The 27,332-nt window shown below is 35.7% G+C and overlaps 1 long non-coding RNA gene across 1 annotated transcript in view; it reads left to right on the top strand.

Annotated features, from left to right (window-relative positions):
• The window catches only part of LOC147916770 (uncharacterized), a 255,324-nt gene that overhangs the window by 201,577 nt on the left and 26,415 nt on the right, over positions 1–27,332 (top strand). The window contains exons 3-4 of the long non-coding RNA XR_015552559.1: positions 11,493–11,548; positions 18,230–18,447. This is a non-coding gene — a long non-coding RNA (uncharacterized LOC147916770). The remainder of the gene's footprint in view (positions 1–11,492; positions 11,549–18,229; positions 18,448–27,332) is intronic.

Here is a 27,332-nt window from a genome sequence, read left to right as displayed (position 1 = left end):
AAGAGTGTTATAAACTAAAGATTAAAAATGATGACTTTTAAGATCTCACTGAGATTTCCCTCATAGTAAGTTATTCTTATGGAACAATAATGCCTTCAGTTGAAGAAATGAACATTGAGATTTCAGACATCATAATTTCAGGCAGTTAGGAAGAGATACTTCTGATGTTTGTGCTGTTTGTCAAATATTCTTGATTATTCTCCTTCCAGACACATAGAAGGTTGTTTTTCCTATACTTATTGGGGTTGAGAGATGCCCAGTTCTGGCTCAGGTTGTGACTTTAAGAGCCACATGTCACTTCTCAGCTGGAGCACTTAGTTACCAGCATAACCCTGCAGAACTCTCTCCCCTCTTAGGCATTGGCTGCTTCATCAGTGTGGGTCCCTGAGGAACAATAATGAGCAGTGCACGACTTTTCAACTGCAATAAACTGAAGGGGGAACAAGAAATAAAACTGTGTTGTTTCTACCACCAATCTTTTTAGGTCAGCATAACCTAACTTATCCTGACTAATAGTGTAGGTGAGTAGGTGATGTAGTGGTGAGGGAGTGTATTTAACCTCTCAGAAAGTCATTTTTCTCACCTATGAAAGGGAGGTAATGATAGTTATCTGGCTCATGGGGCTGGCGAAAGGATTAAATTATCACCATGTGTATAAAGTGGTTAACATGGAGTTCAACACATAGTAAGAGCTCAATAAATACTAGTCATTAACATGACACAAATTTGATATTATAGCAACTCTTTGTGGATAAGTTTTCACAGAAATTTTATACCATACATCCAATTGTGCATTTAAGATGAATTCATCATTTTACACTGTCAAATAATTAGTAAATTTTTAAATATTAATATTAGGCTGCAAAAGCAGTACTAGGTAGGTAAATCTATTGAAAAAAGTCAGATTTTCTGAGCTTTATGGATAGGTTGACCCTTTGAATCATCCAAACCCATTCTCCTGTTCTCATTAGAAAGCAGCATGACAAAGTTGAACTCAGAAGCTTCAGAACTAGGTGTTGAAATGCTGCACCCCAAATTAATAGTTTTTTTTTTTTTTAGAAGAAGATTGGCCCTGGGCTAACATCTGTGTCAATCTTCCTCTATTTTGTATGTGGGATGCTGCCACAGCATGGCTTGGCAAGCGGTGTGTAGGTCCACACCCAGGATCCAAACCCACGGACCCCAGGCCACTGGAGGGGAGCATGTGACTCAGCCACTACACCACTGTGCCAGCCCCCCCAAATTAATAGTTTCGTGATGCTGGGAAGGTTACTTAAACTCTCCGACAATTAGATCCCTCCTTTTAAAAATTTGGCTAAGGGGTTGGCCCTGTGGCATAGTGGTGGAGTTCAGTGTGCTCTGCTTTGGTGGCCTGGGTTCGCAGGTTCGGATCCTGGGCATGGACCTACACTACCCGTCAGCCATGCTGTCATGGCAACTCACATACAAAATAGAGGAAGATTAGCAACAGATGTTAGCTCAGGGCGAAATCTCCTGGGCAAAAAAAAATGGGCTGACTCACAATTTGGCTGATTCACAATATATTTTGAAGGATACACACACACACACACACACACACACACACACATCTGGTATCTATCTAACTGTCTATCTATCCATCTATCTATCTAGACATCTTTTTAATTGGCCAAGAACATCTTCCTGAAAACAAGTCTCACATTACTTTTTTGGAACCATTTCTCTCCTTAATCCAGCCAGCTGATTCCAGTGGACCCTACCAATCATAGAAGCCATTCCCAATTCTACCTCTCCCACCCCCATCCTGACCACAGAGATGGCATATTACCCAAAGTTAACCATTCTTTACCTGGAAATTTTCAAATTAGAATTAATAATGGAAGAGAGTTTCTTCATATCTGATGACAGCATTAGAAAGATGAACCAGTAGTTTCCAGCAGCCAAGGCCCCAACTTCATGGGAAGAGTGGGTCAGAGAATAAAGCCTTCACCTCAAGGCCAAAAAGAGAAATGGAAGGTGGCCTGATGATTGTGTGTTTTTCCATTTTCGATTATTCTCAAGCTCCTGTGAGTCTCCTATCCTGACCTCAGTTTGTTTATGTGAGCCAATGCAGTCCCTTTTTGCCTTAGCTGATTTGTTAGAGTTTTATTTTCGTTTGGCTAATTGTCTTCATTTTTTAGTTATTTTCAACCAAATGAACCCTGACTAATATGCTTTAGTCCCTAATGCACAGTGGTTGCTCAATGAATTTTATTTTTCTCCTCTGTTTCCTTTCTTCTATCTACTTCATAATTTTACATAGAATAGTAGTTTCTAAAGTATGGTCCCTAAGACCCTGTTAGGGGGTCTGCAAGATCAAAATTGGGCATTATTTGCTCTTTTTATTGTGTTGCATTTGCACTGATGGTTCAAAAACAATGGTGGTTAAAACTGCTGGTGCCTGAGCGCAAATCGGGGCAGCGGCACCAAACTGTACAAAGAGTCATTGTGTTCTTTTCCTTCATACACTTGCAGGAAAAAGAAAAAGCTAGTTAGCTAGTTTCATGTAAGCATTTCCATGAGGAAGCAATAAAAATAACTAATTTTATTAAATCTTGACCCATGAGTCTTGCTTTTTTAATATTGAGTACATAATTTTTTAATATTCTGGGTGGTGAAATGGGAAGTACACATTAAGTACTTTTGCTGCATACCCAAGTACAATGGTTTTCTTGAGGAAAAGCACTTGTAAGATTGAGTTGCAAACTGCATTTGCCACTATTTTTCCCAGAACATCGTTTTTCTTGAAAGAATGACTGACATACTAACAATAGGTTTTCAGATTTGGCTTGCCAATTTAAGGAAAATAACTGATAAAATTTAAGGTTTCCAGCAAATATTAGAATTTGGGGAAACTGGTATCCACCACTGTGAACTTGACAGTTTCTCAATACTAACAGACTTTTCTGATGAGATTAGTGGTGATATTAACAAATGTTATCTCTGGTATTGTATAGTGAAATGTGTCAACATTTAGAAGATCTGCATAACACAGTGAACCAGTATTTTCAAAATGACCAATGTATGATGTTACAAAATCATTCATGGGTAAAAGGTCCATCCACAGTGCAAGAGAGATCAATGGATTTTAATGTAACCGAGTAGGAAAAGTTTATTAGTATACAGCCATGCACCACATAACAATGTTTTGGTCAATGATGGACCACGTATACAACAGTGGTACCATAAGATTATAATGCAGCTGAAAAATTCCTATCACCTAGTGATGTTGTATCCATGCTAGTCTCATACCAAGAGAAAAGACAAGAGAAAAGGAAACTGCAAGAGAAGAAAAAGAACACCCAAGGAAATTCACAGTGAAGGCTTGAGCAGAAGCTGTTGAAGACCTCAACAAGCTGCTTAGAAAGTTTGAAAACATGGGCCCCAACACTGAAAGGTTTTCATTAACAGAGGAGAAGGTTCACGGTGCATTATCTGCTTACAAGCAAATCTATGATTAAACAAAAGAAACAAACCAAGCAAACTACAATGGACATATTTCTGAAAAGAGCAACATCTCCTGAAGAAGAGCCTCAGGCATGTTCTTCAGGAGGTATTCCAAAAGAAGGCATTGCTATCATAGGAGAGGACAGCTCCATGCGTGTTGTTGCTCCTGATGAACCTCCAGTGGGACAAGATGTGGAGGTGGAAGACAGTCATATTGATGATTCCTACCCTGCATAGGCCTAGGCTAAAGTGTGTGTTTGTGTCTTAGTTTTTAACAAAAAAGTTTAAAAAGTAAACAAACAAAAAAAAAATTTTTAAAGAAAAAAGCTTATAAAATAAGGATTTAAAGAAAGAAAATATTTTTGGACAGCTGTACAGTGTGTTTGTGTTTTAAGCTAAGTGTTATTACAAAAGAGTCAAAACGTTAAAAAAATTTAAAAGTTTATAAAGTAAAAAAGTTACAGTAAGCTGTTAATTTATTATTGAAGAAAGAAAAATATATTTTTGTAAATTTAGTGTAGCCTCAGTGTACAGTGTTGATAAAGTCTACAGCAGTGTACAGTAATGTCCTAGGCCTTCACACTCACTCAGCACTCACTCACTGACCCACCCAGAGCAATTTCCAGTCTTGCAGGCTCCATTCATGGTAAGTGCCCTCTATAAGTGTACCATTTTGTATCTTTTATACCGTATTTTTACTGTACATTTTCTATGTTTAGATATAGAATACTTACTATTATGTTATAGTTGCCTAGAGTATTCCCTAGTAACATGCTGTACAGGTTTGTAGCCTAGGAGCAAGAGTAGCCCATATAGCCTAGATATGTAGTAGGCTATACCATCTAGGTTTGTGTGAGTACACTCTATGACATTCGCAGGACAAAATCACCTAATGATGCATTTCTCAGAACATATTCCCATCATTAAGTGATGCATGACTGTAGTTTCAGATTTCTCTTTGCAACAAACGTTTAAGAAACTGCCACTGATAGAGTTTTTATGTAGTATTAAAGAATAATACCCACAATCATCTGTAAAAGCTATTAAAAAACTCATCCTATTTCTAGGTACCTATCTGTGTGAGACCAGATTTTTTTCTTATACTTCAAATAAAACAACACAATGCAACAGCCTGAATGTAGAAGCAGATATCAGAATTTGGTTGTGTTCTATTAACCCAGAAATAAAAAAAAAATTCAAAAATATAAAATAATGCTACTTTTTTTACTATTTTTTCTTGTTTAGGAAATATAATTGCTTCATAAAATACATTATTGGTGTTAGTATATTATATGTGTATCTTTTTGAAAGAATTAATACATAAATATTTTTTAAATATCTCAGTTTAAATTTCAAATATGGTAAATACTGATAGATACAACCTACGTAAAAGAAGCTCTTTGGGATTCCTAATAATATTTAAGAGTGTAAAGGTGTTCTCAGGCCACAAAGTTTGGGAACCACCCACGTGGAATGCCCTTCTCTGTTTACTCATTTGATGCATGCCTAACGCTCATAAATGCATTTTTATGCCTGCGTACATTTGTTCCTCCCTGGAATAGTGTTCCCTCACTTTTGTAGCTTAATGAATTCTTTGGATCTTTAAAAATTCAACTAAAAGCTTGTTTACTCCGATTCTCCCATATTTTCTTTAATAATTATTTATACAAATTTCTATTATAGAACTTCCTGCATTAAATTATTTTTTGCATGTCTGATGTCTCACTAGTTTGTGAGATCTTGAAGGATAGACACTGTCTTTTAAACATTAATTTATCAGCACCTAGAAAAAGATTCAAACTGTCATAAATACTCCAAACAAACTTTCTTCTTGAAAGACTGAATTTTTAGGCTCAAGAACTCCGTGCTCTTTTGTTTCCCTGCCACCGAGCCCAGCTGATGACCATGACATTGGCAAAGTCATGTACTGCTACCAGCAAGCTAGATGCAAGGAATTGAGGCTCATGGCCAGGCTTCAATGGGAAACCAATCACAGAAGGAGAAATACCATATTGTGGCTCGAAGGAATCTGAAGATCTTTTAAGATTTCCAACATTTCTCAGGTGCCTGTAACAGGCAACATCCACTTTCGTTGACAGCCGTTACCCATGAAATTACAATAAACAGGAGTTATCCTGAAACACTCAGGCCAGTTAAGGAAAAGAAAACCACCAACTGGCATTATCTGCTGGAAGCAACACAGACACATGGCACAGGGGTTTTTCCAAAACTTTTCTAATTGGATGAAAGTGGGAACATTTCTCAAGATTAATAAGGGTGTCAAATCATGTCCAGCTGGCAACCCCAGGATCTCACCGAGTGTTTAATCACACAACATGTGAGCATCAAAGCAATGTTAAGTAGCATCCTGGAGACTTTGCTTCATGGAAGGCAGTTCCTCTCCTGGGATGCCAAGCCTACTTTTACCTGTGATTGTTGACCATTGCCTAAGGCTAACGCTGAGATTAAATAGCAATCCTTTACTGTAGAATGACTTATCCAAAAGAAGCAAATATTACTTACAACCACAAGCCAATCTGACGTCTTCCATGCTGTTTCCATCTGCTTCAGAAATTCATAATGGACAGTTTTCAAATGACAGCAGATGTCCCAGCTAGAAAAAAATTAATCAGCTGAAAAGTATGTCATTACCTAGCTAATTTTATAGTTCCAGAAGCCAGAAACTGTATTGCTTTTGGTCATCACCCTGATTCCTCAATTTAAAACCAGCTCTCTCATAAAATGAATGGTGTTTGCTTAGCTACCTAGAGTTTATTATACAAAATATCTTCAAACATAAGTATCCAGATGAGGAGGTTGCATTGAATTTTTGGTCTTTACATAAGTTTAGGAGAAAATTCTTCAGATTCATAAAGCTCCTACACAATGAGAAAGGAAAGCAGTGCAGTGTCAAATGGAGAAGACTTCAACTTTTCATGGTTTAGCACAGCTCAGCCTAGTGATCAACTGTGGAAAACACCCTCTTTCTGTTTATTTAGGTTCATCCACACTAGTCAATTATGTTCTGTATAAAATGAAAGGGAACATCAATAGGCAAAGCTAATTTACCTCCCAGACCCTCTTTTCCTTGCATTATGTTGGACAATTCAGGTACAACACAGCAGTAGACCCCAAACCTACTTGAGAGCATGTATTGAAAAAAAATTGGTTAAAATGAAGCAATTACCCTTTCAGACATTGTATTTCTCAATAACCAGTCCTAATAACTTGATGTGAGATGTTGGCTGCTGTGTAACTTGGGAGAAATTTAAAATATCTATTATTTTGCTATCAGCTTGTGGTCTGGGAACCAGCAGGAAATACCACCATACTTTCCATCAAAATAATCAGAGTAGATAAGACATACGGAATGAGGTGAAGCCCACGAAAGGAACTAACGTAGTTCATATCACTTAGTAGGTAGGCAATAAATATTTCTAAGCTGCAAATTCTATCAGCCTATAATGTTCGGGGTTTGATAATTCAGGTACCCTATAATAGACCTCAAGTTTACTTGAGGGAATGAGTAAAGAAAAACTGCTTAAAATGGAGCAAGTGTTCTTTTAGACATTGGTTAAGGCCCTACCCTTCTGGAATGGAGATGAGGCAGAATGATTGAGTTCCCTAATGGAGGAAGGTTCATTCTGAACAGATAAATAATATATATCCACTTATGGCAGGCAGAATGCTCGCCCTCCCACCAACCCCTCCAAAAAAAGAGAAGTTCAAACTCCAATCTCTGGAACCTGTGAGCATATTATCTTACATGGCAAAAGGGACTTAGCAAATATAGTTAAAGTCACAGACCTTAAGATAGAGAGATTATTCTGGATTATCCAGATGGGCCATATTTAATCCCAGGAGCCATTAGAAACAGAGAACTTTCTCCAGTTCTCTGGGGTAGAAGAGATGCAGCAGAAGGGGAAGTCAGAGAGATCCAAGGTGTGAAAATGACTCAACCTGCTGCTATTTATTTGAAGATGGAGTCGTCAATGAGATAAGGAATGCCAGGGACCTTAAGGAGGTGGGAGAGGTTCCCACTTGACAGTGAGCAAGGAAATGGGGATCTCAGCCCTACAACTGCAAGAAATTCAATTCTGCCAGCAATCTGGAAGAACTCAAAAGTGGATTCTCCAGCAGAGCCTCCAGATAAAAGCCCAGACCAGGTGACACCTTGATTTCAGTCCTAAGAGACTCAGAGTAGGGGAACCAGTCAAGTCAATGCAGACTTCTGTCCTACAAAATTGTGAGATAATAAATTTGTTTTGTTTTAAGCTGCTAAACTTGTGGTAATTTGTTATGGTAACAACAGAGAATGATACATTGCTCTAGCAGGCAAACAGCAACTAGAGCAGGCAAGCGCTGTGCTTCTCTTAGGAGTCAGGGTTTCTTTGGGAATTATGCTTTAATTGCTAGATACAAAAATAATATTAATACCTTCTTAGGTACCATTGTGTACATTTAGAAAGAGAAGGACTGACTATGGAATATTAATGTAGTCAACGTATGGTTGATCTTGCCCATTATTATAAGATCCCATTTCCAATGTAGCAAGAGGTATTGTGAGATAATAAACTCTTTTTTGTATGTGAATATAATTTTTGCACAAGCTCTCAAGATACAGTCTCACTGTGAATTTACAAGAAGCTAGCCCTACCCCGTAGAGATGGGATGTTAGCCACAAGCTTTGCTATTTCTTTGTATCAGACACCATAATCCCATTCAGCTTGTTTATATGAAAAGTTTAAGACGTTAAGTAAGTGAAGTGCTGGGAAGGTATTAGGATGCTCAAAGGCTGTTCTTCAATGGCTAGAAGGGTGGTGGGGTTTAGCCAGGAACAGAACGGGAAGGCAGACAGCCCGGTTATACTCTACCAGCCTTTTGCAGCTAGAATGGGGAACACATAGATTTCCAAACATCTAATTAGGAAAGATTTTCTAAAGTATTTGTATGTTTTGTAGTGATTCCCTTTTTTTTTTTCCCTCTTGTCAATTATGATTGTTCCTTTTGAAAATACCAATCAATTGTTGTGATGGTAAAGGGAATCAAGGAAAAGGAAATTTTATTTTGGCTTGTGTTAAAATTTTAAAGGGAGAGCATTATATTTCTGAAGGTGTGCTTAACGTATGATCATCAATACACAAAAGTTCCAAAGTCAGTGGCAATTTGGAAAATTAGTTACGGACCAAAAGAATTCAGTAGATCCTTTTCACATATGCTTTGTCTTCAAAAGGCAAGAAGAGTTCTTATAGGTGATATGAAATTTGATATTAGATGGCAGAATGGGAAGGATCACTAGCTGGTTTATTTTTATTTGTATTGTATAGCTATAGTGAAAGCATTAGAGGCATCTGGAAATTTCCTGCTTTCAGAAATGACAGATTAACAGGGTTTGGATTTATTCTCCTGCTTAAATAACTAGAAAACCAAACAAAGTATAGGAAACAAGTTTTCATACATTGGACAATAGGAAACATAACACTGTGATCCCTGCGAAAGAGAATCGTATGAAGTGCACTCTACTAGGGTCCTAACTCATTGCTTGAGTTGTCGCAGCACAGGGAGAGGGAAGCAAACTGAGCCTGGTGGTTGACTTAATTCAGGAGACAGTGATTAGAGATCAAGGAGGCCAAAGTTGTTAGTGTTTGTGGGGCAAGTTTCTCCAGAGAGAAAGGAGCAGGAAAGGAAAGAGTTCATTTATCTACAGATCATTAGTTAAGTACTTCTCTGTGTATACGAGGGAAAAAAGCACCAGAAAGGAATAGGTAGAGCAATTTTTGGAGCTCACACTGGATGGGAATAATTTTTGTTCTTACCAACCAAAATGGGAAAGACATTATGATACAGGGGGCATAGGGCAGAGTCTTCCTTAATAGTGGGGTTGACTTAACTCTAGAAAAAAGGCTACTCTGACCCTGAGATAACAAATCTTCTAAATAAGCATTGGAAGATTAAAGTTATCACAATTTACTGTGCTAGGACTTGGTCTAGTGCTATTTGAAGAAATGCGACAAAATCTGGCCCTGAGCAATGTAAAATTCATAAGTCCCAGCATCCAGTTAAAACATACCAAACATGTTAAGAAGTAGTAATATATGATCCATAACCTGGAAAATATAATTAATAGACACAGAAATGACAAGTATAATGGAATAAGGAGACAACAATGTTAAAAGAGCTAGTGGATAGATTTGACATAATCAAGGAGGTAGAGGAAAGCATAAAGAGCTGAGAAGAAAGGAAATAGAATTTGTAAAGATAAGAAATACAACATCTAAGATGGAAAATACACTGGATAGGATTAACAGCACATTAGACACTGCAGAAGATCAGTGAACATGAAGACACAGCAGGAGAATCTATCCAAAATGAAGCTCAAAGAGACAAAAGAGTGAATAAAGTGAACTGATCCTCAGTGATCTGTGGGATATCAAGTCGGCAAACGTTTATGAAATTGGAGTACCAGAATTGGGGGGGGAGGGAAAAATAGTTTTAAAAATAATGTCCTCAAATTTACCAACTTTCATGAAAACTATATAACCATAGATTCAAGAAGCTCAAAAACTGCACATAGAATATTATTTTTTTAAAAAAATCAAACTATATAATAATCAAATTTCTTAAAACTATTAACAAACAGAAAAATCTTAAATGTGGCTCAAAAAAAATCATATCACACACAGAGGAACAGAGTTAGGAATGAAAGCAGAGTTCTCTTCAGGAACTATGCAAATCATAAGAAAGTGGAGTGACTTTTTTAAAGTATTGAAAGAAAAATTACTAACAGTAATATTGGCTATATAACATATGTAGAAGTAAAATTGACAACACAATGGTACAAAAGACAGGAGTGGGCACATGGAAGCATACTGTTGTAAGGTTCCTGAACTATATGTGAAGTGGTTTAATATTATTTGAGGGTAAACTATGATAAATTAAAGATGTGTGTTGTAAACCCTAGTGCAACTACAAAAAATAAATAAAAGAAGAGCTGTAACTAGTAAGCCAACAGTGGGAATAAAATGTAATCATGAAAATTACTCAACCCAGAGGAAGCAGGAACAAGGAAAAAAAATTAAACATCAGACAAATAGAAAACAGATGGCAAGATGGTAGATTTACATTCAACCATATTGATCATCACATTAAATTTAAATGGCTTAAATATTTAAATTAAAAGGCAGAGATTGTAAGATTGGACAAGAAAAAAAGTTATAACCATATGTTATGTCAAAGAAATCAAGTTTAAATATAAAGACATGATAAAAATGAAAAAAAGGAAACTACATAATATGTACATACTAATGAAAAGACAACTGGTTAGCTATATTATTATCAGATGAACAGATTTCTAAAGAGGAATATTACTAGGATAAAAAGATATATTCCCAAAGATGAAGAGTTCAATTCATCAAGAAAATATAACAACCCTAAACATGCATGCACCTAATAACAGAACTTCAAAATATATGAAGAAAATATGATAGAGCTGAAAGAAGAAAACAAAAATCTACAATTATATTTAGAGATTTCAGCACTTTTCTCACAATAATAGATAAAACACATAAATAGAAAATCAGTAAGGATATAGAAGATTTTATCAACTTTAGTAGCCAACCTCATGAATTGGTAGGTATGGAATACTCTACCACAAAACCTCGAAAGTATACTCTTTTCAAGTGTACGCAGGAATGTTTACCAATATAGAGTCATATCCTAGGCTATAAAAGTCTCAATAGACTTAGAAGAATTGAAATTATACAAAATGTGTTCTCTGACCATGACAGAATTAAACTGTAAATAAATAATAGAAAGATATCTAGGCATTCCCTACAGGTCAAAGAAGAAATTACAAAGGAACATTGAAAAATAGAATTCATTAATTTAATGTAATAAATTCATCAATGCAATTCAATTGAATTCAATATATCTATCTTTTCCTTCATTGTTAAGGCTTTTTGTGACCTGTTTAAGAAACCTTTGCTCACATCAAAGTCACAAAGATACTCTTTTATCTTTTCTTCTAGATACTTTTACATTCAGATTTATAAGCCATCTGGAATAAATTTCGGGGAATAGAGAGGTAAGGGTTAATATTCCTTTATTCATCATGTATATCCAATAAACCACTACCATTTATTTAAAGTAGTGTTCTTTTTCACTGTTCTGCAGTGTTATATTTGTTATGAAGTACTTGACTATGCATGTTTGGCTCTCTTTATGGACTCTGTTAAATTCCATTGGTCTTTGCAACAAGAAGACACTCTTTGATTATTGCAACTTTACAATAAGTTTTATTATTTTGTGTAAGTCGTGTGACTTTTTTTCTTCTGGAAAATTGTCATGGCTGTTTTTAGGCCTTTGTATTTCCCACAAGGATTTTAATGGAGATATATAAATTTGGGGATAATTGGTACATTTATAATAGTGAGGTTTATAATCTATGACTATATTTTAACTATTTATTAGGGTTATATTAATTTTCTCTTAATAATGTTATAGAGGCTTCTGCATAGAGATCTTGCACATATATTGTTATATTTACATTTATATAGCTATAGTAAATGGAATCATTTCTAAAAGTTTTTTTCTAGTAGTTACCTGCTTGTTTATTGAAATATAATTGATCTTTGCATATTTTCTTTGGTTTTAGCAACTTAGCTAAAGTAACTTATTTTAGTACTTTATAGATTCTTTTCAATCTTCTCAAAACACAATCATATCATCTATAAATGAGTGGAGTTTATATCTTTTCCAAACTTTTCATATTTTATTTCTTTTTCTTCCCTATTACGCTAGCTAGGATTTCCTCTGTAAAGCTGAATAAAATTGGTGACAGTAGTCATCCTTGTCTCATTCCCAATCTAATGGGGAAAATATCTTTATTTCTCTCTTGATAAAATGTTTTCTATAGATTTTGTAGTAGAAGATATATATCAAATTAGAAAGATCCCTTTATTCCTAATTTGTTAAGGCAGTTTATTATGAAAATGCATTAAATTTTGTGGATTAACTTTTATGCATCTATTGAATTTGATTACATGATTTTTACCCCTTTAATTTTACTGTGTTAAATTACACTGATTACTTTTCAAATGCCAGACCAATCTTTTGTACAAAAGGAAGAGAAAACATGATGGTGGAGGAGAGAAAGAAAAAAAAAAGACTAGAGATAGAAATCCCTCTACATCTCTATCTATCTAACTATCTATCTATCTATCTATCTATCTATCTATCTATCTATTATCTATCTATCTATCTATCTATCTATTATCATCTATCTATCATCTATTTGTCTATGTCTATCTATCTATAGAGAAATGTAAAACCACATAGTGGTGGAGAATAGAGTGAGGCCATGGAAAGCCTGGGCCAAAACTAATCCCAGAACTAGTACTGCTGGGTTTCACTGATAACTTGGTAATCTTTCTTATAATCAATGCAGTTCTGCTGTTGGGAAGGCACATACATTCAGTTTATCTCATTTTATAATATTTTATTCAACATACATTTTTGAATGTATATTAAAAGCCAGGTCCTCTGTTAAATCCATGGTTTCTGCCCAAAGGGAACTTTCTTCTAAGAAAGGATATAATGCAAATCACATAATAATATAGGCAAAGATAAAATTTCAACTGTGACATGTACTATATTGAGGTTCACATGGATTTATTCAAACTCATATTGGGTAATCTGAATGAATTGGGAGGCTATGGAAGGCTTTCTAGAGGAAGATATACTTGAATTGAGACCAAAAGGTTGGGTAGGTGTTAATTAAGTCAAGAGAGGAGAGATTAACATTGCAGACAGAGGGGATAACATATGCAATGATCTTGCGGGGAGAAGAAGCATGGCAAGAAAAAAGAGATGATAAAAGAAATTGGTATGGTTGAATAAGAGAGAACAAAATTATATGGTTTCAGGTTGAGCTGTCAAAGAAAGTAGAGATTAGATCATATAGAGTCTCATTGGTTAAGTTAAGACATTTTTATTTGCCAAAGTATAATGTAAAGCCATTGATTGATTTGAAGAGAGATGTATTATTGTCCGATTTGTGTTTTTATTTTTATTATTTTTTTTTATTTTTTATTTTTGTGAGGAGGACTAGCCCTGAGCTAAAATCTGATGCCAATCCTCCCATTTTTTCTTGAGGAAGACTGGCCCTGGGCTAACATCCGCGCCATCTTCCTCTACCCTACATGGGATGCCGTCACAGCATGGCTCAACATGCAGCGCATCTGTGCGTGCCCAGGATCTGAACCTGCAAACCCCAGGCCACTGCAGTGGAGCACGCGCACTTAACTGCTGTGCCACCGGGCGGCCCCCGATTTGTGTTTTTAAAAGATGGATCTGGTGGTAATGTGGTATACAGTTTGAAGAGATTCAAACTGGTGGTATGCAGACAATGAAAAATCTATTTATTTACTTGAAGCTAGAGAAGATGGAAGCTTAGACCAGGTGATGTGCAAAAGGAGAAAACTGGATGGATGCTAGAGGCACATCAGAGATAAAAACAATGGAGATTGATGGGGTATTATATGTTGATGTGAGTTTCTAGCTAACACAAAGGATTGGATTTTCACTGACTCAAATGATGGATTTGATTTTGGACATGTTGAATTTGAGGTGCTTTTGTGGCTCCAAATAGGGCATGTCAAATATGCAGTTCATTATATGTGTCTGATGGTCAAAAGAGAGATCTAGGCTCAGAACAAAAATAAATATGAGTCATTTGTGTAGAGGTGACAACTGCAGCTACAGCTGCAAATGAGAACATCTAGGGCAAACATTTAGAGAGAGAGAAAAAAAAAGATTATAAGATGTAGACTTGGGGATCTTTAACATCTAATGGCTAGTTAGAGAAGTATGAGGCTGCAAAAGAGACAGAGAAGAAATAACTACAAAAGTCAGGAGAAAACAAGATGAATGTGTTACCAGAAGCCAAAGAGAGAGTATTTTAGGATTCAAATAATGATCAACAGAGTTGAATGATGATGAAAATTCAAGTCAGATCATAATAGCTAACATTTTTGAGTGTTTACTATGTGTCAGGCACTGTTTTAAAAGTTTCATTTCATTGATTCTTGTAATCCTTACCAATCCTCCACAGCCAGTAGTCTAAATATAGAGTCTTCAATTTAGTCATTACTAAAATATTGTCTGTTGTTCTTAGTGACATGTAGTCATTGATGATCTTTGCTAGAGCTGTTTTAGTGAGGTGATGGATTTTAAGATCCAATTTAGATGAGTTAAGAAGAGAATAGGAGGTTGAGAAAAAATACAGACAAGTAATAGAGACACATCCTGTAAAGACTAACTGTAAAAGGATTGAGGGAGATGAGTCATAGCTGGAGGAATATGGGGAGTTATTCACTTGCCTGTCTTTAAAATAGTAAGTTGCTAAGCCTGTTTAGCCAGTGGGCCCTGTCCAAGGTGCTGAATTTGTGTGCCTGCTGTCTCCTCCCTAGAAGATTTACTCTGAGGAACTAAAAAAAAAGAGAGAGAGAGAGAAATATCAGAAACCTCTGGTGTGTGTGTGTGTATATATATAGAAAGACAGAGATTTTCTTTGTAGGGTAATGGCAGGAGTCAACCCAGCAAGTCAGTGGTTGTATAAAATAGGGGAATTGCTGGCCGTGTTTGTTCCTCCTCTCACCCTGCCTTGGGACAAACGACAATGGCCTCCACATTTGCCCTGAGCAAGACCTCTTGTTCCGGTGTTCTTAGGAGTAAGTATAGTCAGCAAAATGCACAAGCCCTCATTTTCTCATTGTAAGAAAACCAGTAGACAATAACAGCCTTTGGGCAGTTGATTTTTGATTTTCTCCTTCTCCAAACTGGGGAGTTTTGATCTTGCTTAGCTACTTAAAGCGTTGTCTAGGAACAGCAGCATAAACATCACTTGGGAGATTGTTAGAAATGCAGGATCTCAGGCTCCTCCCAGGCCTCCTGAAGTAAAATCTGCACTTTATTGTGGTGCTGTAGGAGAAGGGTGAAAATCAGACCTAAGAGTTGTTTTCAGGGATGGTGAGTAACTGACTGTAGCTCTCTAGTAGATAGAGCTTATCTGTAATTAGGTCTGTACGTACCCTTGGGCTCACTTGTTCTCTGCCCACTGAGCATGGTCTGACCTTCCCTCATGCAAAATGCTTAAGAGAGTAGCTAGGTTCTGTTCTATTTTCTTGCTTCAAATTCCCTTATCTCTTTTAATATGTTTAAGGTAATTTCAAATTGCTGGTCCCTTTTCTGCAGACACTCGGGTTATAAAAAGGCAGAGTAAATTACTCCCTATCCAACAGATATACTTTTCCTCCTAGGATAAAATGAGCTCACAAAGACATTGGAGGAGCACAATTATTAAGAAAAAAAAAATAATAATAAAAGCCTGCAGGATTACAGATTTGAACAGAAGCAGAAATATTAAAACAGATGGACCATGTGTTTAAAACAGAATTAAAATAACATAAAAGAGATTTATGCATCAAACAATAAAAGAATACACATTTTGTTTCAAGCACATGTGGAACATCTATAAAATTAATTAGGTATTAGAACATAAAAGACCCTCAAAATATTAAAAAAATAGATTTCATACAGACCAAGATCTTTGACCACAAAATAATTAATTTAGAATTAAACAATAAAAAGTAAACTAAAAAAAATCCACAAATATTTGGAATAAAAGAAAACCTCCTAACTAATGCATGGATTTAAGAAGAAATCAAAATGGAAATTTAAACAATATTTAGAATTGAATGATTATGAAAACTATATGTATCAAAATTGGGGAGAGCTGTAAAATGGTATGAAGCTAGTACATTATAACTATAAATACTTTATAAAGTGAAGACAACAGCTTCAAATTAATGAACTGTGTCTATACTTAAGTTTACACAGAAAACCCCAAAGAATATGCATTTAAATTATTTGAAATAATAAGAAAGTTTGCAATATTGGCTGGATATAAGATTAATGTAGAAACGGTAATGCATTTCTATATATCAGCAGTAAATAACTAGAAAATGTAATTAGAAGTAGTACACCATTTATGAGACTATCAGATAATAAGAAATAATCAGAAATAAATCTAATAAAATATGTTTAAGACCTTTACTGGGGAAATTATAAAAATTTTATGGAGAGATACTGAAGAAGACTAAATAGATGGATAGGTAAATCATGTTCATATATAGGAAGACAATATTACAAAGATGTCATTTCTCTTTAAATTGATCTTCAGATTCAATGTAATTTTGAACAGAATTTGTCAGACAACTTAAGAGATAATTCTAAAACGTCCAAGAATTGTGTGTGTGTGTGCATATGCATGGGCGTGTGTAGAAGCAGAGCAATTACTATGATTCTTTTATGAAGTGGTGGCAAATATGACAGTGTGGTTTTTGCTCATGAAAAGCAAATTGGTCAATAGAATGGATTTCAGAAACTGACTGATGCACGTAGGTATAGATATTAGATATAGGCCAAAGGTGGCATGTCAGATGAGTGGGGAATGAATGAAGGGATGTTTCAATAAATTGAGTTGAAAAAATAATTTATATGGAAAAATGTTGAAATTGGATTCCTGCTTCACACCGTTTAAAACAATCGCCTCTATATGGATTTAGGACTAAATCTAAAAAACATAACATTTGCACTCTGAAAAAATTATAGGTAAATATTTTTAGTGTGCAGGATATGGTCAACATCTTAAATCAGGCATGAAAACAATTTTCTATAGAAGATTACTAAACTTAAAATACTAACATTGATCACTTTTGTTCCTCAAAGATTAATTCTGAAATTAAAGACATTTCAAAGCTAAGTTAAAAACTGGAAAAAGATAAAGATATTCACAATACACACAACTAGATTTATATCAAGAATAAATAAGCACAAATAACCCAACAGAAAAATGGCAAGGGAATAAATAAATGGAGAGAAGTTCAAGATTATTGGTGATCAGGCAAATGCAATTCGAGACAATAATTAAATAGCATTTTATAACTTTTCTATGGGCAAAATGAGAAATTCCATTCATACCAAGTGTAGGAGAGATGTGGGTCCATAGAATCTGCTATACTCTGCTAGTGGGAGAGTAAATAGAAGTTTAAAACCATTATGCAGCCCCTATGAAAACATTTTGACATTGCCTCCTGAAGTCAAGCACTCACATATTCTGTGATTTAGCCATTCAACATCTAGGTACTTATCTAAAAGAAACTCTTGCGTGTGTTAATAAGAGACATGTATAAGAATATTCGTAGAAACACTGTTTTCATAATAACAAAAACAACTCAATTCTAAGTGGGAAAATGGAAGAATAAACTGTGCTATATTCCCATAATGGAATATTATACAGTTAGTCAATATGAATAAGCTACAATGAAACATAATGTTAAATCTTAGTACCATAATAGTCCATGGAAAGAGTCTCAAAGGATTGAATAGAGAATGATACCCTTTTCATGAAATTAAAAATATGAAAAATATACTCAAGTATATACACAGATGATAAAACTATATATTTAGGAAAACAAATGAATAGCATAAAATTCATAATGATGCTACATCAGATAGGGAGACCAAATGTTTAGAAGTAGGTCAAGATTCTGGCATTTTGTTTTGGTTGGAGGATTTGGGTATGTTTGTTATATTATTTAAAATAACTTAGTAAATAGCTAATTAATTAAAATAGGTGAATGAATGCGTTAATGAGAGTGTGTCATGAAACAGGATTATCTAATCTAATTTTGTCCTAATTAAGGTCCGAAACAAGAAGAAGAAGAAAACTACAACCTCCAGTTAGAAGGAACCCATTGAGAACAAGAGTTTGAATGTGCAGAAAATGGAAGAGATTAACTACAGGGTAAAATCCTTGAGAAGGCGGGAAAGCGAAGTTGAACTGGAAGGACTAATCATCGATAGGAGGAGTGAGATGTGCTTTATCGAAACAGAAGGGAAGTAAGATGTTCCGAGAGCTGGGTAAGTTTGTCTGTTTGGTATATGAAGACATTGAAATGTCGATTACCAGAGGTCGGAAGTTTAGGATCTCCACTACCCGACAATTTAGTTCTCACATCACAAAAGTGAATTGGATACTTTGTGTGCATTTGGTTTGTTGGTGCTCACATGGGTCTAACCATTGATCTGAAGAAACGGCATATCAGTGCATATATATACAAAAATACACTTGATGGGAAGAAAGGGTTTAAAATTAAGAAATACGCATATATACGTTTCATTTTGGTTAACTTTAAACTTTTAGATGGGAATCATTTACATTAGTTCGTTGCAAAAAAGATCATTTGAACTAAGATTTTGAATATGAAGTAGCACACAAACTATTTGCATATAAATTGAAGAGGTAAAAAATAAGATATTGAATGTCTATTTTATATATTGAAAGGTAAGTGGCAAAGCTTCAGGCCATATGATTTTTACTTTCAAACTTGTATAAATATTTATATACTAATGAAATAAGGCTATCTATAAAATTAAGAATTTTTAAGAAGTTAAATTACTCTCAATCAATATTCTCAGAATCAATCAGGCATTAAATTAGACATGCAGATTGAAAACAGAGAGACTTAAAATTTTTTCAAAATGATTTTAAAGAAGGCAAAGACTTATTTACATATAGGATATCTTGATACTTATTTCCAAAAATTACATCAGAATATAGGAAATTTACTTCACATTATTAAGAATATATATCTCAAGATATGACAAATTCTCTAACATTTTGGGATACTCTCTTTGTTTAAAATGACAAAATATCACTTAAGACTTAATTTAGGAAAAATTTATTCCTAGTCATCTATTTTGAGGTTGATTACAAGTTATAGCTAATCAAGGTTATTACTCTATTGGAGGGGAAAAAAGAAATCTAATTGAATAACATCTGCGCCAGGGGTTGGCAAACTATATCCTAAAATGGCAAAATCCAGTCTGCTGCCTCTTTTTGTACAGCCCACACTGGTTTTTGCATTTTTAAATAAATTGCTTTACATTTTTAAATAATTGAAAAAAATCAAAATGAGAATCATATTTTGACATATGAAAAAGATAGGAAATTCAAATTTCAGTGTCCATAAATGAACTTTTCTTGGCACATAGCCATCCCCATTCATCTATCAGTTGTTTATGGCTGCTTTTCTGCTACTAGAGAGTAGTTGTGACAGAAACTGTATGACGTGCAGAGCCCAAAATATTTACTCTCTAGCCCTTTACAAAAAAAATTTCTCTCTCCTTGATATAGGGATTCAAATTTTAGATATTGAGCATAGAAAATGTAAAATTTTTAATCAAGAATTTCTAGGACAAAATAGATGTCATTTAAAAGAATAAAATCATCCTATTATTTGTTTGTGGAATGCGCTTTAGTTCCTTAGATTGTTGAGCTTCAATGTCATTCCTCTCAGCCACCATTATGCTTCAGACTTTATAGAGGGGGGCTTGTTTCTAGAATTTTATATAAATATTTTCTGGATCAATTTCTCAATCCAAAATGTTTGTTTCTGTTTTTAATCACCTTTCCACCACTCATGTCACTACACGATAAATTCTTTCTCTTTTAGCTATAACTATTACCATCCAAACATGACCCCATTTCACAATGCAAATGTCTGTCATCATCTGGCCTTTCCTATCTCCTCCATCAAAGTCTTTATTCAACAACTAAATTCACACCTAAATTTTTTTCCACATCATTTTACTAAGAATTTATGACATCTAAAAAATAGAATTGCAATTATGATCAAACTTTTCTTACGGAGGCTTTAATGTAAATGTGATATCAGTTGCTGATTGTACTCTAAAGATGCCCTGAAGATGTTGTTCACTACATTACAGTATTCTTTTAATGAAAAACTCCTAGAATAAATATCTTACTCCACACAGGAAATAGTTGAGTTTCTACTTAGCAGTTCGTCTGTTTTAGTCTCATGCACACTGTTCAATAAGTACCAAATTTTATCTCCCTTTTTGCTTTGACTGCTAGAAAGTGGATTCATCTTACCTCTGTTTTGTTAGAAAACTTCTGCTCTGATATCTTCTTGCACTTATTTTTATATATTTTATGTGTATTTATAAACCACCATGTACACTTGCTGGGACAAGTTATATTATAAATAAACAATTTAAAACATACATAAAAATAATACATTTAGGAGGGCCAGTAATATTTTTAGGAATTTTCTATAGGTTGTATATAATTTGTTTCTCATGTAATAATAATAATACCTATCAAATATTCATGAACAAAGCCAAGTTTTGTGTGGGGCCTAAACCTCATTTAGGGGACCCTTTTTCATAAAAAGAGTATAAAAAATTTGTTACTTTTGCAAACATTACAAAAATTCCAGACCACGTTAACCCAGTGGTAGAGGCCCATGCAGGGCCGTGGGAGGGGCATGTGCACACGGGAGGCCCTGACTTAGGCTTCCTTAGCTTCGAGGTCAGTCTGCCTCTGCATGTATTGACTGCTTATGCCATGTGAGTCACTTTTCATCCTGTACCGTATAATGCTAGAACAAGCTTACAGGGAAATTGAGAGAGTGTGATGGTTAACTTCATGTGTCAACTTGACTGGCCTAAGGGAGACCCAGAAGCTGGTAAAACATGATATCTGGGTGTGTCTGTAAGGGAGTCTCTTGAAAAGATTATCATTTGTATTAGCAGACTGAGGAAAGACGATGGCCCTCACTAACGCAGGAGGACATCATCCAGTTCCTTGAGGGGCTGAATAGAACACAGAGGCACAGGAAGGGCAAATTTGCTCTCTCTACTTGAGCTGGGACATCATCTTCTCCTGCCCTTGGACATCACTTCTTCTGGTTCTTGAGCCTTCAGACTTGGACTGCGACTTACACCATCGGCTCCCCTGCTTCTCAGGCCTTTGCGTTTGGGCTGGAACTACACCGCCAGCTTTCCGGGGCTTGCAGATGGCAGAAGGCGGGACTTCTCAGCCTCCAGCATTGCTGAGCCAATCCCTCATAACACATCTCTTTCTAATTACCTAAATATATTCTATTAGTTCTGTTTCTCTAGAGAACCCTGACTAATATAGAAAGGTTACATGTATTTTTCAAGGTCAAAGGATTGGTATGTGGGAGATGTATATTTGAACACTGTTCTGTTTGAATCTCAAACCCATCTATTAGAGCTACATTTATTGAGCACTTTACATACCAGGCACGCTGCTAAGCATTGGCATGCTCTGACAAACCAGACAGCTGTCTCCGTTCTTATGAAGCTTAATTATTTCTGTTATAGGAGCTGGTCATCCAACTACTTATATCTTCTTTAACTCTCATGTTAAAAAAGAGCAGTTTGAGATAAACTTTAAAGATTTCCGTTCACTTAAAAATTAGTGTGCGTTCTAAATTTTACTAGCTTGGCTGGAATAGGTGAAGCTCTCATTTCCTTTTGTCAATTAATTATCAACACAGATTGGCATTTTATGGCTTTTGCTTTGATCATTAAAAACATATAGATAATGGTCATGAAATGAATCTATTTTGTTTTCCAAATATACTAATGATTCGATCAAATTCAGAAACTGATGACCAGGTTGATCTTTCTTGTCCAGTTAGCTATTTTTTACAATTTTGGTTTGAGTACACTGCAGAATGTAGGATTAAAGATCTTTAGTATCAAACTTCGTATCCTAAACCCTGGTTTTCACTTGCTTTCCTCAGTTCGAGGGAGCTCTTATCTCAAGCTCCTGGTAAGGCAGTAGCACGCACATGTGTATCTAAACCTAGAAAGCCGAGAAACTCAGATTCCTAGATCTGCATCCCAGACCACTGACTCACATTTATGGAGACAGAGCTGAATTTTAAACAAAAATCAATTGATTTTGATGCCTGTGAACCACATTTCACCATCTAAAGAGCGTAGCTCAACGATCATAATGAGGTCATAATTATTTTGACCTCATATTATTTTTCTTCATATCCTCTCACCCTTTATGCCAAATCAATCTGAAAAATCCTCTCAATTCTTGTTCTTAAAAAAAACAAAAAACAAAAACCACTTGTTTCCATAGCTTCTATCACATCTTTGCCCAGGGCCTCATAATCTCTCACTGATATTACTGTAACGGCTTCTTGTTTGGGCAACCTTTTTTCTGGTATTATTTTCCTCAAAACTATTCTCCACACTGCTGCCAGGTAGATCTTTATAAAATGCAATTCTGATCTCTTATTGCCTTGCTTATTAATAATAATTCTTATAATAATAATATTATTATTATAATAATAATTTCTTATTAATAAGAAATATTTTCTTAACAGCCCTCAAATGCTGCCAGAATAAATACAACCCCCTTGACATGACTCAGTCTACCTGTGTACTTGTCTGGTCTCATTTCTCACCATTCTGCTTTTGACACCCCGGTCACACCGAATTCCTGAAAGGTCATATCCAGAATGTACCACATTTCAGAACTTCGCGCATTCTGTCCCCATTACTGTGATTCCTCTTATCCCCTTCTTTGACTGTCCCCGCAACTTTCCTGTATCTTTCCCTCTCACTGAATCTGATATACAGTCTGAAGGGAGTATTTGAGGATTTCTGGCTGAGCAAGGAAAAACGTATGACCACGAGGTGGCAGTAGCACTCATAAGCCTTATTTTGATAGGTATGCATACAGGGGAAGTACCCCACAGCTTGAGACATCCAGAGGCAAAAGGTATGGGGGCCACCATCTAGAAGAGGAGGAGAGCAAGACTCCAGGGGGTAGGGGGGCTCAGAAAGGGACTAATGCATCGAGGTGATGTTGCTCACGAGTCTGGTGGGGAGTCTCTTGGTCAGACAGCTCCCAAGGGGAGAGGTGCCTTGAGGTTTTTAATAGCCCTGTGGTTTTACCTTATCTAGGGCTAGCAGGCACTGGGTACAAAGCAGGGAAACTCTAAATGGCTAAACATCTTCTTAATTGGGTGATGTTAAACAACTGGATGTGTAAAAATTAGAGTTTGCCACTGGTGGGCTTTTGAGCTAATAGGTCTCAGATTGCCGTAAAGAAATAAACAACTAAGGGCCAATATATGGAGGAATCTTTGGCTCATTTGCATGGCTGGTGTCTCTATGATGGCAACACTTTATCACTCTACACTGTTATTAGATTTTACCTGTTTGGGTCTCTGATAATGTGAGTTCCTTGAGAGTAGAGGTGAGATTTTGTTATTCCCAATACAGACTTCATAGGGCCTAGAGTAGTGTTTGATACAGAGTGGAACACTGATAAGTGTCTACTTCATGAATAATTCCATGTCTTATTGAATTCATCCAGAGGTGATGATCTAGCTGGATGCCACAAGAAAGTCTCATCTACATGGAGACACAGGATTTAACCTAGTTTAAGATTTTTATTCATACAAGACTTAGGCAGTCATTTAATTTTAATAACTGAAATCTTTAAACTTGAAGTAAAAGTAATTATTTTCTAAAATACAACTTGCTTATAGAAAAATCATATTAAACTCGAAATATATGCCACTAGGCCAAGGGCATTTTATTCAGATTTCAATCCATATATATATTCTAGGAGAGAATTTTTAGTAATTTGTAGCTACTTGCCTTGAAGGCTACAGTGTCAGAGAATATGCAACCTGAGGCCCGAGTGATTTCATGATTATTGGCCTGGCCTATTGGTTCATTTAGGATATGATGCTTCATAGCTAAGCACTTCCTCATGGTAGAAGGGTCTATTAAGCTTCTGAGGCCAGGGAGATGGAAAGAAGGTATAAGGCTAGAAGAGAAATCCATTATCTGCCCAGGATGACCAGAATCAATGAGGGGAAAATATAGTTTACCTATGCATAAAAATCCATCTAAGGAGCTGGACCATGGATAGAGAGAAGAAATTCTAATTAGAAAGCCTAACTCAACTGGATTAAGTAATATGTAGAAATTATTGGCTCAGCACAGAGGCCAGCAACTGAAAAGGGCAGAAATAGTGCAAGTTTCTGGTGTGATGTGATTAAGATTCCAGCTTGTATCTCTGATTCACTTGGTTCGTCTCTATTCTTATGTTATCCTTTCCCTATGTGTAATAAAATAGTTTCAGCAATTTCTGTCTTCACTACTACATGTCACACCATTCATATGGAGAGTGAGTATCTGGGTCCCCAAACTCCCAGAAAAAGCCTCAAAATTCACTCATTGGATCAGTTTAGGTCATAAGGCCAACACTAAACTTACTTTTTTGTCAAGGGGAGTGGAACGTTCTATTTGGCCTAACCTAGCTTGTGGGATCCACATCAGGAAAATATATTTCTCTCCTTTACTTTATGAAATCCCCTATAGAAATCTGGGGCTGTCAAGATGATTCAAGGGAATGGATGGGGGAAGGCAACCAGTGGTCCCTACACAAGATATGACAAGGACTTTTCCTTGTGGCAACTCAGGCAAACTAACCAAAATTTTGCATAGAAAATATGTGTAGTTAGCCTCCAATTTGTTGGTTTAGTTCTTATCAGCATTTTAAATAACATTGATCCCCAAAGCAATTTATACATTTTGTCTTTTATCTTATTCATCATATACACCATACCCATTTCTAAGACAACTACCTTTTTATGGGTAAAGCTAAACTCCATTTCAAGTCCAGTCTCAGCTCGGATTCCAAATTTGCATTGTCTCAATAAACAAGGTCTGGCTTAATTTGATGTGCTAGATATAATAATATGTAAAGAATAACTCACAGGACATAAAATTTGAAATGTTGTCCAAACGGTGATAATGGGTAACGCATTTCTAAACTTCAGTTTTGAGTTTGAATGTTCCTTCTTCAGAGAGAGATTTCCTAATCACCCCATCTAAGAGGAATACCCTTCTGTTAATCTTTATTTCAGTTCTTTAAGTTTATATCACTTATCAGTCCTTATTCTCCAAATTTGTAGCGCTTAGTTTGTGATTTCTCCCTCCCTCCTTTCCTTCCTTCCTTCCTTCTTTCCTTCCTTCCTTCCTTACTTCTGTCCTTCGTCTCCTACTAGAATGCAGGTTCCATCTGTCTTATCCTTGGGCACATTTCCAGCAGTCAGCACGATCCCTATCCCATAGGAGACACTCATTAATATTTGTTAAGTGAGCCCATTGCGTTACCTTTTCACACTTTATTGTTATGTGTCCTGCTTGACTATGGCTATGTAATTAGTGGACAAAGACTCAGGTTGTACAGACTGTAGTTGTGCAACAGAGAAGAGCTCACATGCTTCATGGGGCTGGGACCTATAAGTGTAGTGCTATTTGCATTCAGTTTTAACCAACTGAGTCAACCTTCACTAACATTTACAGCTAGCAGCTCTTAATAATGCAGATAAATTCCTCCAAGGGGAAGATCTTACGTGAGAATGGAATGTATAATATATCTCATCTTAAGTGTTAACAATAGAGGAAAAGAAATGATCTCAAAAATTGAAAGTTTTCGTTTGAAATATTAGAAAACTGTTTAATTACTGAGCTAAATATCAAGAAAAATCCGACAATTATTTTATATTCTCAAGTTAGCAAATATAGCCAAGATTTGACAATTTCACTCTGATTTTTCTGTTCTGTCTTGATCAGTCATGTTACATTTTCTTTCACCATTTTACTGGAACAAATACATGTGAAATCACTTTCAACATCTTCCTGACCTTGTTTGGCAGATGAGTACTGAGGGAAAATGAGGCCTTGGCTTTCTCCGTGAAATGAGCTTACTGCAGCTATTTTATTATAGCAGTTTGTTTTAAGAGATGTGTCGCTCTTTATGGAATGAAAATGAGCTTCATGAATAATGCTCAGATTCAAAAAAGATTAATGTCAATAGAGGCAACTTCATTATATCTACCTTTTTTTCTCTCATTTTTTTGATATTTCTTGAGATAGTGGAGAAGAAAACTTTCATTTTTGAAATATCTCTTCTTTTTTATAATGGCTGAAGAAAACTAAATTCCTCAAATGTGAGAAGAGAAATTGGATAGAAGTAAAATATTTGGATTGGGAGGTCAACGAGCTAATGATAAGTTATTTTAGTTATTCTGACTGAAAGAAATAAGACTATGAAATAACAATTCTCTCCACTTAATAAATTAAGAAAGAGAATAAAAGGAAGAATTTTCCCAAATAATTTTAATAAGAGCAATATAAACTAGCTAGGACCTGAATATAGGAATGTATTTACTAATGAAAAAGTGTCACTGTACAGATTATTTTTACCTTTGCTGTCTTGTATGCTTAGAATAATACCGTAATACTTGACTTATTTTAATCAGCGATGGAATAAGCATAACAAATTGTATTTGTATAATGGATTATATGGATGACAGTTTTTATCTTAATTGGTCCCCAGCCATTGGCAGCACAGATATTGTTATCTTTCTATTAACTACCAAGACATTGAGGGTCAGAGATGGTAAAAGATGAGCCCAAAATGACACGAGCATGAATCTAGGATTCCAAACCTGGAGTCTAGGACTTTTTTCCCCACTAACTGAAGTGCTGCTTTCCTTTCTGGATCAAGCCTCATGCATCAGAAGCAGCCTGGGATGCCTTGACTCCCCAGTCTCACGCTCTGCCTGCTGTGTGGACTGCCTCTGCCTCTATTGTGGGTTTCTGCTTTTAATTCTAGTTTGCCTATCTCACTTTTCATGGTCCATTGCCTCATATTCTTGGACACCATTTCCTGGGCATCTGGCTGGATGTCCTCTGATGGCCATAGTAGAGCCCCCGTGCCAGTAGCTGCACACCTTGTTTTCTTCCATTCTGCACTGTACCACCGCAAGTGATCCATTTGTGTTTGTCGTTGACAAAATATAAGAGGTCTACATGATTTGTATTTTCGTATTTAAGAAAGCAGTAAATTGTATCATAACACACATAAG

Source organism: Ceratotherium simum, chromosome 6 (assembly GCF_057802395.1).
Source record: "Ceratotherium simum simum isolate JZ-2026a chromosome 6, ASM5780239v1, whole genome shotgun sequence".
NCBI lineage: Eukaryota > Metazoa > Chordata > Mammalia > Perissodactyla > Rhinocerotidae > Ceratotherium > Ceratotherium simum.
This window is presented reverse-complemented; position numbering and strand designations above follow the sequence as displayed.